Here is a 13,658-nt window from a genome sequence, read left to right on the forward strand (position 1 = left end):
TGCACCAATTTTTGTGCGCCATTTATAAAATTCCCTCCTTAGTGCATAAGTGTGTGTGTGTGTGTGGGGGGGGGGGGGTTCACAGGCGAGGTGCCTGAGTGTGTCGTAGGCAGGGCTGACATTTACACAGGCCGCTTACTGCAGTTTACGCATTGTAAATGTCGGCCATGGAGCTGGGCTAAATGTGCACATCCTACAGCTAGGTTTGCCACAGATGCTGTACGCTACTATTCTATAAGAACACATGCGTTAAGTGTTCTCAGAGAATGGGCTCACTGCCCGCACAAATCTGGTGCCCTGTTATCAAACTGTGCCCTAGTGATGTCCGTTGTAGCATTTCACACCTCGCTCGTTGGTGACTGAGTTTTGGACAGATGAGATGAAACGGGTAGTCAAACGATTTGCCCAAGTAACTCTGGTCAGAAGCCATCCTCACTCCTGCCCCTAGTGCCTACATGTGTTAATACAGCTGGCGTGAGCTCTAGTGGTAGTGTGCTGGTACTACTACTAGCGGACAGCCTTCCGTGAGACTACCAGTAGAGCTCGTGGCAGCCATTCTACACATAGAGCTGCTAAGGGCAGGAGCGAGTGGGGATGTAGGTAGACATGGGGGGGGGGGGGCAGGGCAGGTCACAGGATGGTATGGTGGAAGGGAGCTGATATTTAGGCCTGGCAGTATGTACAGTACATTGCAATTTTAGATGCAGGAGTCTTTCTTGCCTGGTAAAATTACTTTGAATATTCACCTGAAAGTATTTAATACATGTACCAAGTAGGGGAGGGTGGTTTTGGGCAAATCAGCTTGGACTTGTCACCATTAATTGGGATAGATGGAAGTAGAATTTAGCTGGAAGCAGCAACAATAATCTATTGTGATGTGTATTGCTGTTATCAGCTTAAACTTCCCAGAGCCTAATTACAAGACAACTAGATAAGAACAGAAAGTTCCTCTAAATTTTGCACTTGTGTTAGTAGTTCAGTTTCCTTGCAAGCAGTGCATAGTTTTGTATTTTCATTGGTTCCTAGGTGTGTCCACCAGGTGCCACAAAAGCTGGTCCAGATGCAGCTCTGGGTGCCAGTGGTTTCCTTAGTAGGATTGCTTCAGCGATGAGGTTTGCTCTGGGATTGAGTACCACAGAGGCTTTTGAAAACAAGATGCTTTGGAAGCTGTGATCTTATTGGCCAGCAAAAATACATTTAGAAGAACATTTTACAGAGAAAAAAAAAGGCTCAGCACGAATAAAGAATTAACATAAGCCAGGAAACCCCTGATCACTAATGCTGGCTGATTTTTGCAGTTTGACCCATAGTATTATGAACTGTTAGCTTGTACTACAGTTGGCCCACAGAGCTTTCTCCGATTTTGGTTTGGGAGGGTGGATATATCTTGTATCTTATTTCTACAGCAGAAGTCTTTCCAGAGTTTGGAGTTTTTATATATTGGGAAAACACTTGAATAAAATATTTAATGGAATAAAAAAACAAATTAAAAATGTTACTTTGTATTTACAATCTTCCTTCCCTAGGAGTGGAGGAGTAGCTTAGTGGTTAGTGCAGCGGACTTTGATCCTGGGGAACTGGGTTTGATTCCCACTGCAGCTCCTTGTGACTCTGGGCAAGTCACTTAACCCTCCATTGCCCCAGGTACAACCAAGTACCTGTATATACTATGTAAACCACTTTGAATGTAGTTGCAAAAATATATCAAGTCCCATTTCCCTTTCCCTGTTTGAGATTCTAAATGGAATGTTGCTAGTGGAGGAGTAGCCTAGTGGTTAGTGCAGTGGACTTTGATCCTGGGGAACTGAGCTCAATTCCCACTGCAGCTCCTTGTGATTCTGGGCAAGTCACTTAACCCCCCCATTGCCCCTGGTACAAAATAAGGACCTGAATATATGTAAACCACTTTGAATGTAGTTGCAAAAACCTCAGAAAGGCAGTATATCAAGTCCCATTTCCCTTCCCCCTTTCCCTTATGACATCACAATATCAGAAGTGAGCCAAGTATCGGGCAATCAAGCCATTGTGACATCACTGATGAGGTTGGCTCTTATTGGTGGAATGAGTGGAGGCGTAGCCTAGTGGTTAGTGCAGCGGACTTTGATCCTGGGGAACTGGGTTCAAACTTCGATTCCCACTGCAGCTCCTTGTGACTCTGGGCAAGTCCCTTAACCCTCCATTGCCTCAGGTACCAAAACTTAGATTGTGAGCTCTCTAGGGACAGAGAAAGTACCTGCATATAATGTGTACAGCACTGCATATGTCTAGTAGCACTATAGAAATGATTAGTAGGGGCCTTTTTACTAAGCCGTGTAAGCAGCTACATGCGTGCCAAAATGCAGTTACCACCCCGCTAACGCGTGGCTCTTGAGGTAATTTCATTTTTGGCATGCGTCCGAGTGGCATTTGACACGCATAGGTCATTAGCGCCTGGTTACCATGTGAAACTTTAGCACCAGGTCAACAGCTGGCGGTAAGGTCTCAGACCCAAAATGGACGCGCAGCAATTTTCAGTTTGCCACACGTCCATTTTTGGCAAAAATTTTAAAAAGGCGTTTTTTTTTGCAGGTTCACTGAAAAAACGATTCTGCGTGCACCCAAAACACGCACCTTCACTACCTCAGGCCATTTTCAGTGCACCTTAGCAAAAAAGACCCCCTGTTACTGTAGAAATGTTGAAGGAGAAACTGCTGAAGTACCCACATGAAACAGACAGTGCGTGCCATTGGCTGTTCCTCTAGTTAAAGTATTGGAGAAATATTAGAGACTAAAGCCAAGCAGCATTGGTCTATAACACAAGGTCCCAGCTGGCGAACAAAAATGGTAATTAGTTAAAAACATTCAGAACTTTATCCCCCCTCCCCAAGAATTAGAAATTGAGACTGAGGTGTTCCCCAAATCCATCTTGCATTCCATGACCTGTGAAGGCAAACTGGAACTCTGTGACTTTCTCAAGCAGGGAGAGGCAAGCTGAAGGTGGAAAATCAGAAATTGAAACTGCTGCCTAAGCTCAGATTCTGAATTAAATGGTATTAAATGAAATGACCTACCTGGCACACCCTGCTCTATAGCTGATAATGTCTGGTTTTGAGCATTACAGTAAGCATTGGCATTGTTGTGACACTGCTTTCTGTGTTAGAGGTGTTGAACCAAGTGGTGAAGCTTATTTAGAAATAATAATTTCAGAATCAGTTGGGTTGGTGTGGCTGCCACGCTTCCCCCCAATGCTGCTTCTCAGGAGATCCAATTTTGACTCTAGTCTGGGCTTTTGCTGCTTGGGGTGGTGGGAGCTGGATCTTTTAGAAGCAGCATATCCTAGCCACCAGTCGCTTGTGCCATTTTTAGAACAGCTTCTAGGTACTGAGCTCTGACAGGTAGCAAAGCCAAAACTGCTTTTTCACTTTAAAACGGAGGTTCTTAACCCAGTCATCAGGAGACACACCCAGCCAGTCATAAGTACATAAGTAATGCCATACTGGGAAAAGACCAAAGGTCCATCGAGCCCAGCATCCTGTCTTCGACAGCGGCCAATCCAGGTCAAGGGCACCTGGCAAGCTACCCAAACGTACAAACATTTTATACGAGTTATTCCCGAAATTGTGGATTTTTCCCAAGTCCATTTAGTAGCGGTCTATGGACTTGCCCTTTAGGAAACCGTCCAACCCCTTTTTAAACTCTGCCAAGCTAACCGCCTTCACATGAGAGATTTGCAAATTATCTCATGCATATTTATTGTGGATATCCTGAAAATCTGACCAGCTAGGTGTGTTGTAAAGACTGGGTTGAGAACCCCTTCTCTAAAGAAACTGGACAGCAGCAGAGTTTTACTTTTTACTGTCTTCTTAATCTAAGGGTTTAGGGGACTTACTGTAGTATTCATGCTAGTTGACCCACTAGATCACAAAATTAATAAATGGCCCTGAATTGATAAAGGCATTATTTATTTATTTGGCTTTATGTACTGCCTTTTTGAAGGAATTCACGCAACGCGGTGTACAGTTTTATAGTTTATATACACAAATAAGAATTTAGGGATGATTAATGTTCAGTTTGCATATCCTGCTGTGTCAGAATTTTGAAAACTCCATTTGTTCCCACATGTTCTGTTTTGTTTTCCTTGTTATATCATTTCAGGGTGGGGGGAGGGGTAAACTGTGTGTGTGATCATGGAGGCAACATGCATGGGAAGAATTTTTTAATTGGATTTTGATACTTGATAGAAAGAGACTAAAGGGTCCTTTTACTAAGCTGCGGTAAACACTAGCACGTGCTTAGTGCAGCTTAAAATGCCTTACCTTGGGACGCGTTCAAGCGTCCACTAATTTTGGCATTGGCACACACTACCCATGCACTAAAAAGTAGCTTTTATTTATCACTGGGAGTGAAAAGCATGGGCACCAAGAGGGAGGGGGGGCAGGGGGGACAAAATTCCCCGGGCCTCCAAGGGGGGCCTGGCGCCACAGTCCCACCTGCCCTCCGTTGTCGACCGTCTGCTCCCTGCATTGAAATTGCAGTCTCACCTCCGTGAAAGCAGTGCTGCAGGCAGCAGAACGCCTCCCTTTGGCCCGCCTTCCCTCCCTGTGTCCCGCCCTCGTCTGACATAACTTCCGCGAGGGCGGGACACAAGGAGGGCCGAAGGGAGGCATTCTGCTGCCTGCAGCACTGCTTTCACAGAGGTGAGACTGTGATTTCAATGCAGGGGGCCTGGCCCAGTGGCGGATGGAGGGGGGGAGTGGTGGCGGTGACCTCAGGGGGGTGGAGGAGCGGTGGCGACCTCGGGGGTGGAGGAGGGAGCAGTGGCTGCGGTGATCTCGGAGGGAGCGGTGGTGACCTTGGGGGGGGGGGGGGAGGGGGGGGTGGTGGTGGCGACCTCGGGGGGGGGGGCGGGGCAGCAGGGGTGGGGCCCCGGCACAGTCTCTCAGCAGCCCTGGTGAAAAATAGACGTGTTTTGTGCTAACTGGATTAGCATGAGAGCCCTGCCAGCTTACTAAATAGGTGAGAACATTAGTGCACGGCCCTTAATGGGAAAAGTGGAAATTCTAGTCATTTTAACCTGGCAGTAAAAATGATCCCATAAGCACATGCTAAGGCCACTTTTTACTTCAGTTTGGTAAAAAGGTCCCCTACAATTCTCTTTGATGCAGGTCTGCCGGAAGGGTGGGCAATTTTGAAATTACCTAGTTCCCTGGGTGAATTACTTTTTGAAATTGCTCTCATTATTTTTGTGTGTTACCTACCCACACCCACTTTAAAAGTATGTGGCTTAGCTTTAAAAATGAGCGCTATTCTAAAAAAAAAAAATGGCTCTCCAAGTTGGGCACTGTTTATAGACCCATGCCCTATTTACGTCTACGAAACCTGCTGCAAGTCCTTGCACGTAAATTAGGCGTGCACACCTCTGGTGTGAGTGCCCATGTCCCTTTGTCAGTTGTGTGCTGAAAAATTACACAAGCATATTTATAGAATAGCGCCTCATAAGATGCATGTATAAATTCAAATTGTTGCCAATTAACTCCAATAATTGTTAGTGCCTAATTCTTGCTGCTAATTGTATATGCAATTTTGAGCACCGTTTATAGAATTTGTGGGATGATGTCTGGGGATAGGACAGACTAGGGGCCTGAAGTTAATTGAGAGGGGGTGTAAGCTGAAGGTTGGCCTACGCTACTCTTGTATCAGCCCTGCTTGGATGTCCATCAAGCAAAGTTCTGTACATAAATTACAACAGGGGGTGGGCGGAGCTAGCTCGTTAAAAGCCAAAAAGATTTCTTAAAAAAAAAAAAAAAAGGATGAGACTTGTGAAAGCACCAAAACTCACCATTAAAGAAAGTAACAGCAAATAATTTAAATTATTTTAATTTATTGCTACAGCAAATGCATTAGTCATACAAAGCAGCAGAATCAGTGTTTCTGTAGCGTCCTTCTTCCTGCTTTAAGAAAAAAAAACCCCATAAGGTATGTAGATGCAAGTTATTATACAGTAATATCTACCAACAACAAAAAAAAACTTTGACACTTCCTAAACATGTTACATTCCAATAAAAAGCAGGGCACAGTTTTTCTCCAAGTGTGTACACAGCACTCAAAATTGCACAGGAAATTGGGCAATGTAATTGAATTATGAACCAATTAGCATCAATAATTGGGTACTAATTGGCAGTTAGATGTGTGTGTGTAGATTCTAGTGTACAGATCTGAAAAGGGGCGTGGCCATGGGAGAGGCATCAGCGTTCCAAGAATTTGCACACACGGCTACAGAATACACTTGATCTGCCCCTAATTTAGACGCGGGAATTTTTCCAAGACTAAACACAGAAAAGAACTTGCACAGTCAAATTTAGTTTATGACTTACACTGGCACCAGTAAGGGCCCCTCTAGCTCCACATCCAGGACTTTGTCAGTTAGAGTAATTTGGCAGTTTAATACCAGGTTTTTTTTTTTTTAAACCATTTGCCATAGGCTACTATATATGTAGGTCTAAATGCTTTGAAAATATGCCTTATTGTCTAGTACAGAATATCAAACTGTAGTTTTGTTTTTTTTAAGGATATCCTTAATGAATATGCATGACAGACATCTGCAAGGCATGTCTCTGCTGTATTCAAACAGGTGGATGTGAAGCGTCTGTTCACGCTTTCCAAAAATACTAGGACTAGGGGGCATGCGGGGCAGCAGGGGTGGGGCCCCGGCACAGTCTCTCAGCAGCCCTGGTGAAAAATAGACGTGTTTTGTGCTAACTGGATTAGCATGAGAGCCCTGCCAGCTTACTAAATAGGTGAGAACATTAGTGCACGGCCCTTAATGGGAAAAGTGGAAATTCTAGTCATTTTAACCTGGCAGTAAAAATGATCCCATAAGCACATGCTAAGGCCACTTTTTACTTCAGTTTGGTAAAAAGGTCCCCTACAATTCTCTTTGATGCAGGTCTGCCGGAAGGGTGGGCAATTTTGAAATTACCTAGTTCCCTGGGTGAATTACTTTTTGAAATTGCTCTCATTTCAAAACATGTTACATTCCAATAAAAAGCAGGGCACAGTTTTTCTCCAAGTGTGTACACAGCACTCAAAATTGCACAGGAAATTGGGCAATGTAATTGAATTATGAACCAATTAGCATCAATAATTGGGTACTAATTGGCAGTTAGATGTGTGTGTGTAGATTCTAGTGTACAGATCTGAAAAGGGGCGTGGCCATGGGAGAGGCATCAGCGTTCCAAGAATTTGCACACACGGCTACAGAATACACTTGATCTGCCCCTAATTTAGACGCGGGAATTTTTCCAAGACTAAACACAGAAAAGAACTTGCACAGTCAAATTTAGTTTATGACTTACACTGGCACCAGTAAGGGCCCCTCTAGCTCCACATCCAGGACTTTGTCAGTTAGAGTAATTTGGCAGTTTAATACCAGGTTTTTTTTTTTTTAAACCATTTGCCATAGGCTACTATATATGTAGGTCTAAATGCTTTGAAAATATGCCTTATTGTCTAGTACAGAATATCAAACTGTAGTTTTGTTTTTTTTAAGGATATCCTTAATGAATATGCATGACAGACATCTGCAAGGCATGTCTCTGCTGTATTCAAACAGGTGGATGTGAAGCGTCTATTCACGCTTTCCAAAAATACTAGGACTAGGGGGCATGCGATGAAACTACAGTGTAGTAAATTTAAAACAAATCGGAGAAAATTTTTCTTCACCCAACGCGTAATTAAACTCTGGAATTCGTTGCCGGAGAACGTGGTGAAGGCGGTTAGCTTGGCAGAGTTTAAAAAGGGGTTAGACGGTTTCCTAAAGGACAAGTCCAAAACCACTACTAAATGGACTTGGGGAAAAATCCACAATTCCAGGAATAACATGTATAGAATGTTTGTACGTTTGGGAAGCTCGCCAGGTGCCCTTGGCCTGGATTAGCCGCTGTCGTGGACAGGATGCTGGGCTCGATGGACCCTTGGTCTTTTCCCAGTGTGGCATTACTTATGTACTTCAAATATTCATTATGGATATCGTAAAAACCTGGTTGGTTGTCAACACTCCAGGACTGCAGTTTGACACTTTTCTGGTCTAGTGCCTGGATATTAGTAATAACTTAGTTTTCCAACCCTTATGTTTGTTGGAAGAAATGTGTTTTAATTTTAAATTTTTTTGCACATATTAATTTTAGATTTCTTACAGCTAGGATAGGAAAATCATATAATTCTGCATTGATGTTCTTGTTATGTGACATTTGTCCAAGTTCAGTTCTCAAGGGCTGCAGGTTTTCAGAATCTCCCTAATGAATATTAATGAGAGCTTTGCATATAATGGACAAGCCCGCGTTACAATATGAATGCAAGATTAACAGACTCAGTTTTGGAGTACTGTATTTTGTCCAATTGCCCTGTTTTACTGGTGGATAGAAGAACTGAAGCACAACAGAGGATCTCAGTCCATCTGCCGCTCACGCCAAGCAACTGTATATACTACCATTTCATGCAGATCTCTCTCCTGCATATTCATTATGGATATTCCCCAAATCCAACTGGCAGGCTTTCAGCCTGACAACTGGGTCAAGAACCCCTCAGTCCAGGGGCGTATCTGTAATGGGGCCAGGGCCCCCGTAGGTTTGGCCCTGGACCCCCCTACCGATGGCCCTCGCAACACCCCCTCCCGCCGCCAACCTGCCGTCGCCTACCTTTGCTGGCGGGGGACCCCAACCCCCGCGAGCCGACGCCATCTTCCTTCGTTGTTTGATTCTTCTTTCTGACTCTGACGTCCTGCACGTTATGTACGTGCAGGACGTCAGAGTCAGACTCAGAAAGAAGAATCAAACAACGAAGGAAGATGGCGTCGGCTCGCGGGGGTTGGGATCCCCCGCCAGCAAAGGTAGGCGACAGCGGGCGGAGGGTTGGCGGCGGTCGAGACGGTCATCGGGTTGGTCACGGAGGTGGTTCTGGTGGCGGCGGGGGTGGCAGCAATGGCAGTGGTGCCGGGGGGGGGGGGGGGTCGCCAGGGGGAGGGGCTAAAATGTGCCCCCTCACCTCAGCTCTGGAACCCCCCTACCGGAGAAGTCCAGATACGCCCCTGCCTCAGTCATAGAGCTTTCCACTAAATCTCATAGAGAGTAGTAATCTTTCAAGCTGGAAATTGGAGAGTAATTCCATCACAAGCTATTTTTAGTGAACAAAAGTGCAGAAGTCTCTCTCTCTTAGTGTGATACAGATCTAGCACAGCCCCGTAACTTTGCTTGGTTTACTGCACTAATTAAAACCAACACCAACAAGAAACCAGAGCAAACTGAAGCAAGAATTCGATTTATTAAAAAAAAAGAGGTGGGGGGAAGCGGGCATCTCACCTCCTCAGCAACAACCACCCTTTCCCTTTTTGGTGACACTCTGTTTTCAGTTACTTGTGAAACTCACTTCATACGCTGATAATTCCTGTCTGAGCCCAGTGCATTTATAACGGGCAGCAGCAGAGTGTGGACATTGGAAGACTCAGAAACTGTTTGTGTATATAACAAATGCTAAGGGCAATTCTACACAGGAAAGAGGGTGCCTACTTTCCTTTTATAGAAAGGAAGTATAGCAGGGCAAATCGGTTTGTATAATTTAGACACAGCGCCTAGACTGCTAAAAATTGCATGTAAATTGTAGTAGTCTAGAAGTAACTCCATGCTCTGCTCAGACTCCACCCACCTATAGATTAACATAGAGCTGGAATTTACATATGTACGTGCTGGCGTTATGGTCATTTACGCGCGTTCCTTGCATCCTCTTCAGAGAATTACTCCCACTCTCCCTAATTCTACGAACTTGTGCGCCCAATAAACAGCGCTGAAAAAAATTCAGCGCTGCACGTGCCTTAAGAATAGGGTTTAACACAGATCCTGCACCTAACTTTTGAGTGCCAGACTTATGCCGGCTAAAATCGAGTGTAAATACCAGCACCCAAGTTATTTATTTGTTACATTTGTATCCCACATTTTCCCACCTATTTGCAGGCTCAATGTGGCTTGCATAGTACCTTAAAGGTGTTCGCCAAGTCTAATAGAGAAACAAATACATGGTGATGTATTGCGTGTGGAGACAGCTGAGGGGAGACATGATAGAGGTATATGAAAGAATGAGTGGAGTGGAACAGGTGGATGTGAAGCGTCTGTTCACGCTTTCCAAAAATACTAGGACTAGGGGACATGCGATGAAACTTAAGTGTAGTAAATTTAAAACAAATCGTAGAAAGGTTTTCTTCACCCAACGCATAATTAAACTCTGGAATTCATTGCTGGAGAACGTGGTGAAGGCGGTTAGCTTAGCAGAGTTTAAAAAGGGGTTAGACGGTTTCCTAAAGGACAAGTCCATAAACCACTACTAAATGGACTTTGGGGGAAAAATCTACAATTCCAGGAATAACATGCATAGAATGTTTGTACGTTTGGGAAGCTCGCCAGGTGCCCTCAGCCTGGATTGGCCGCTGTCGTGGACAGGATGCTGGGCTCGATGGACCCTTGGTCTTTTCCCAGTGTGGCATTACTTATGTACTTATGTTGTGGTCGATTAAGGTTCAGGCACAATGGGGATCGAAGAGAGGAAAGGTTATATAGTGTCCATTACGAGCTGTGGTTTTGCTGTGTTACTGAGTGTAGGCATTTATGTTGGGTCGTTACGGTATGCCTTTTTGAACAGGTTAGTTTTTAGTGATTTCCTGAAGTTTAGATGGTCGTAAGTTAGGTGCGGTTAGTCAGTATTTTATAATTCCACATGCAATTATTGGGAACGCCCCCAACCTGCCTGTGGCCATGCCCCCTTTTGAGATACACACCCATGTCTTACAGAATGCGCATCCAGATGCATAGGCAAATTTTAAATCAGTGACAATTGGTTGTTAGCACCCAATTACTGATGGTTCAGACCTCATTATCCAATTTAATGGATGCCTTATATAGAACCTGGGGGGGTCAGTACACAAAGTTATGCACACACATGATAAAATATGATCAGTTACATAACTTAATTGATAAATTAGCTGCTAACCAACAATTCTCTAATTGGCACTAATGAACAATTAAGCATATAACTGCCCTTAGCTGGGATTCTACAAATTAGGCAGACAAAAGCCATAGCACGGAACTGGAAGTGGCACGGGTGGGGGAGGGCCGTGCCCAGCATTTAAGCACACAGGTCATAGGATACTATCAGGGCTGAGCATCAACACCAGCCATTGAGCTAGCAGAGGTCTTTTGTTAGTATTGTATTAGGGCAAGAATGCTTTTAACTGCTGATATAGAGTTCACGCTTAGAATAAATTATCCTGATGCTTAACGTCAGGCAACCTCTAGAGACTTAACCACCCACTTGTGATATACATTGAAAATGGGCAGGTGGAGGAGTAGGCAAGCTAAACATGTACCAACATATACCTTATGCTTGCTGGGCAAAGGCAAAATGGCGGTTAGCTTGGCAGAGTTTAAAAAGGGGTTGGACAGTTTCCTAAAGGACAAGTCTATAAACCGCTACTAAATGGACTTGGGAAAAATCCACAATTTTCGCAAATAACATGTATAAAATGTTTTGGACATTTGGGTAGCTTGCCAGGTGCCCTTGGCCTGAATTGGCCGCTGTCTGGGACATGATGCTGGGCTCGATGGACCCTTGGTCTTTTCCCAGTGTGGCATTACTTATGTACTTATATACATGAAAATAACTGGGTAGCACTGAATCCTCCATTAGAAAGGACCTCCTGAAGAAGCTTAAATTTATCCTGTAGGAAGATCTTTAGACAGTTTTACCATTAGCAGCTAAGCATTTGTAGGTGTATGCTCTGCTTTAGAGTTTCTACTGACCTCTTGCTACTGAGTTGACTATTTCCCTGCTAGCATTGTGAATAGGCAGTTCTGTGAAGGAGATTCTGACAGGCCATTTCATAAGCTAAAAGTATATCAGCACCTTTCCCCCCCCACCCCCAGAATGTGAAAGTATAGGTGTTGCGAATAAGGCTGTAGAAAAATGTACTGTCTGTGGCCTGCAGGTATCCTTTACTGAGGTCAATTTTCAAATGAAGTCATATGTTAATACTTTTAAAACAAATAAGAGAAAATATTTTTTTTCACTCAACAAATAGTAAAGCTCTGGAACTCATTGCCAGAGGATGCAGTTACAGCAGGTAGCATATCTGGTTAAAAAAAAAAAAAAGGTTTGGCCAAGTTCCTGGAGAAAAAGTCCATAGTCTGCTATTGAGAGAGACACAAGGGAAGCCACTGCTGTCCTTGGGCTTGGAAGCATGGAATGTTCTTACTCTTTAGGATTCTGGAATCTTGCTATTTTGGGGGGATTCTGGAATCTTACTACTCTGAGATTCTACATGGAATGTTGCTACTCTTTGGGATTCTGGAATCTTGCTACTGTTTGAGATTCCGTATTGGCCACTGTTGGAAACAGGATACTGGGCTAGATGGACCATTGGTCTAACCCAGTATGGCTACTCTTATGTCTCCTAAAAGGTGACTCTGGGACATATTAGAGGAGGTTTCTTGAAACCTGCTCTTCCCCCCTACAATTAGCATAAATAAAACTTTCAACTCAAAGATTGTACAAATGCGGAAGTCCAACTTTTAAGAAGAAAAAAAACATTTATGAAGAGAAGTTAGCAGTAGAACTTGCCCCAGCAAGCCAAAGGCCCAGTCTATAGCACAGAAAGAACATGAAAAATCTGTGTACAGTACATACATATAATCACTGTAAACGGATGGTAGAAACACGTTTGCAGTTTGACAGCACGCCACTGTGACATAGTACCGAAGACGACGTATTTGTCATCGCAGCCTGCACACCATTGTCGCCAGGGTTGCGGTCTTCCCGCAACACTGGGCGGGTTTTCTTCGAGCAGCTGCGGAAAATTTTCGGCGGCTGCGGGGTGCGGGTTTGGGCTTTTTTCCTGTGGCCACTGTGCGCTTTTTTCCGGGGCTTCTATTGGTCCAATTTGGTCCAATAGAAGCTTTCCCGGGGCTTCTATTGGTCCGATGTGGTCCAATAGAAGCTTTTCAGGGGCGTGGTTGATGTGAGGGGCGGGGTTAACGACATCAGGGGTGATGTCAGGGGGCGGGGTTAATGACGTGGAAGGCGGGGCTGGTGACGTGAGGGGCAGGGTTGGTGACGTGGGAGGCTGGGTTTGACTTTGGGCGGGTTTAGGGCTGATTTTGGGCTGGGAAAATTTTTCCCATCTGGCAACCCTGCTGCACACCAAAGCTCTGAAAATACCCCTACGATGCAACCTAGGTGCCTTACGTTGCAGGTCTTAGAGCTGAAAAAAAAAACGATCATTTCCATTTTATTAATATGGTTAAAGATGTACCATGTCTTTTATTCTTTTTAAGGGAAGTGAGATGCAGCATTGGGGGTAGGTAGCTATTTTACACCACTGAACCACCTCTGATAAAATCCTCTAAAAAAGGATACCACCACCTTTACTGTGCAATCTTACAACAGTAGCTGTGCCAGAATCAGAGACAGACCGTCAGCATGAACCCTGTGCCCAGTGGTGTGCTGGAGCGGGCTCTCACGGGCTCGCGAGAGCCGTTTGTTAAGTTTTTAAGAATGTTGGGAGCCGGTTATTAAAGTAGGCCTCCCCATGGCTACTTTAACAGCTGACTCCCAAAATGTGGGCTTGGGCCCCCTCCTGA

The sequence above is a fragment of the Microcaecilia unicolor genome, chromosome 8 (genome assembly GCF_901765095.1).
Source record: "Microcaecilia unicolor chromosome 8, aMicUni1.1, whole genome shotgun sequence".
NCBI lineage: Eukaryota > Metazoa > Chordata > Amphibia > Gymnophiona > Siphonopidae > Microcaecilia > Microcaecilia unicolor.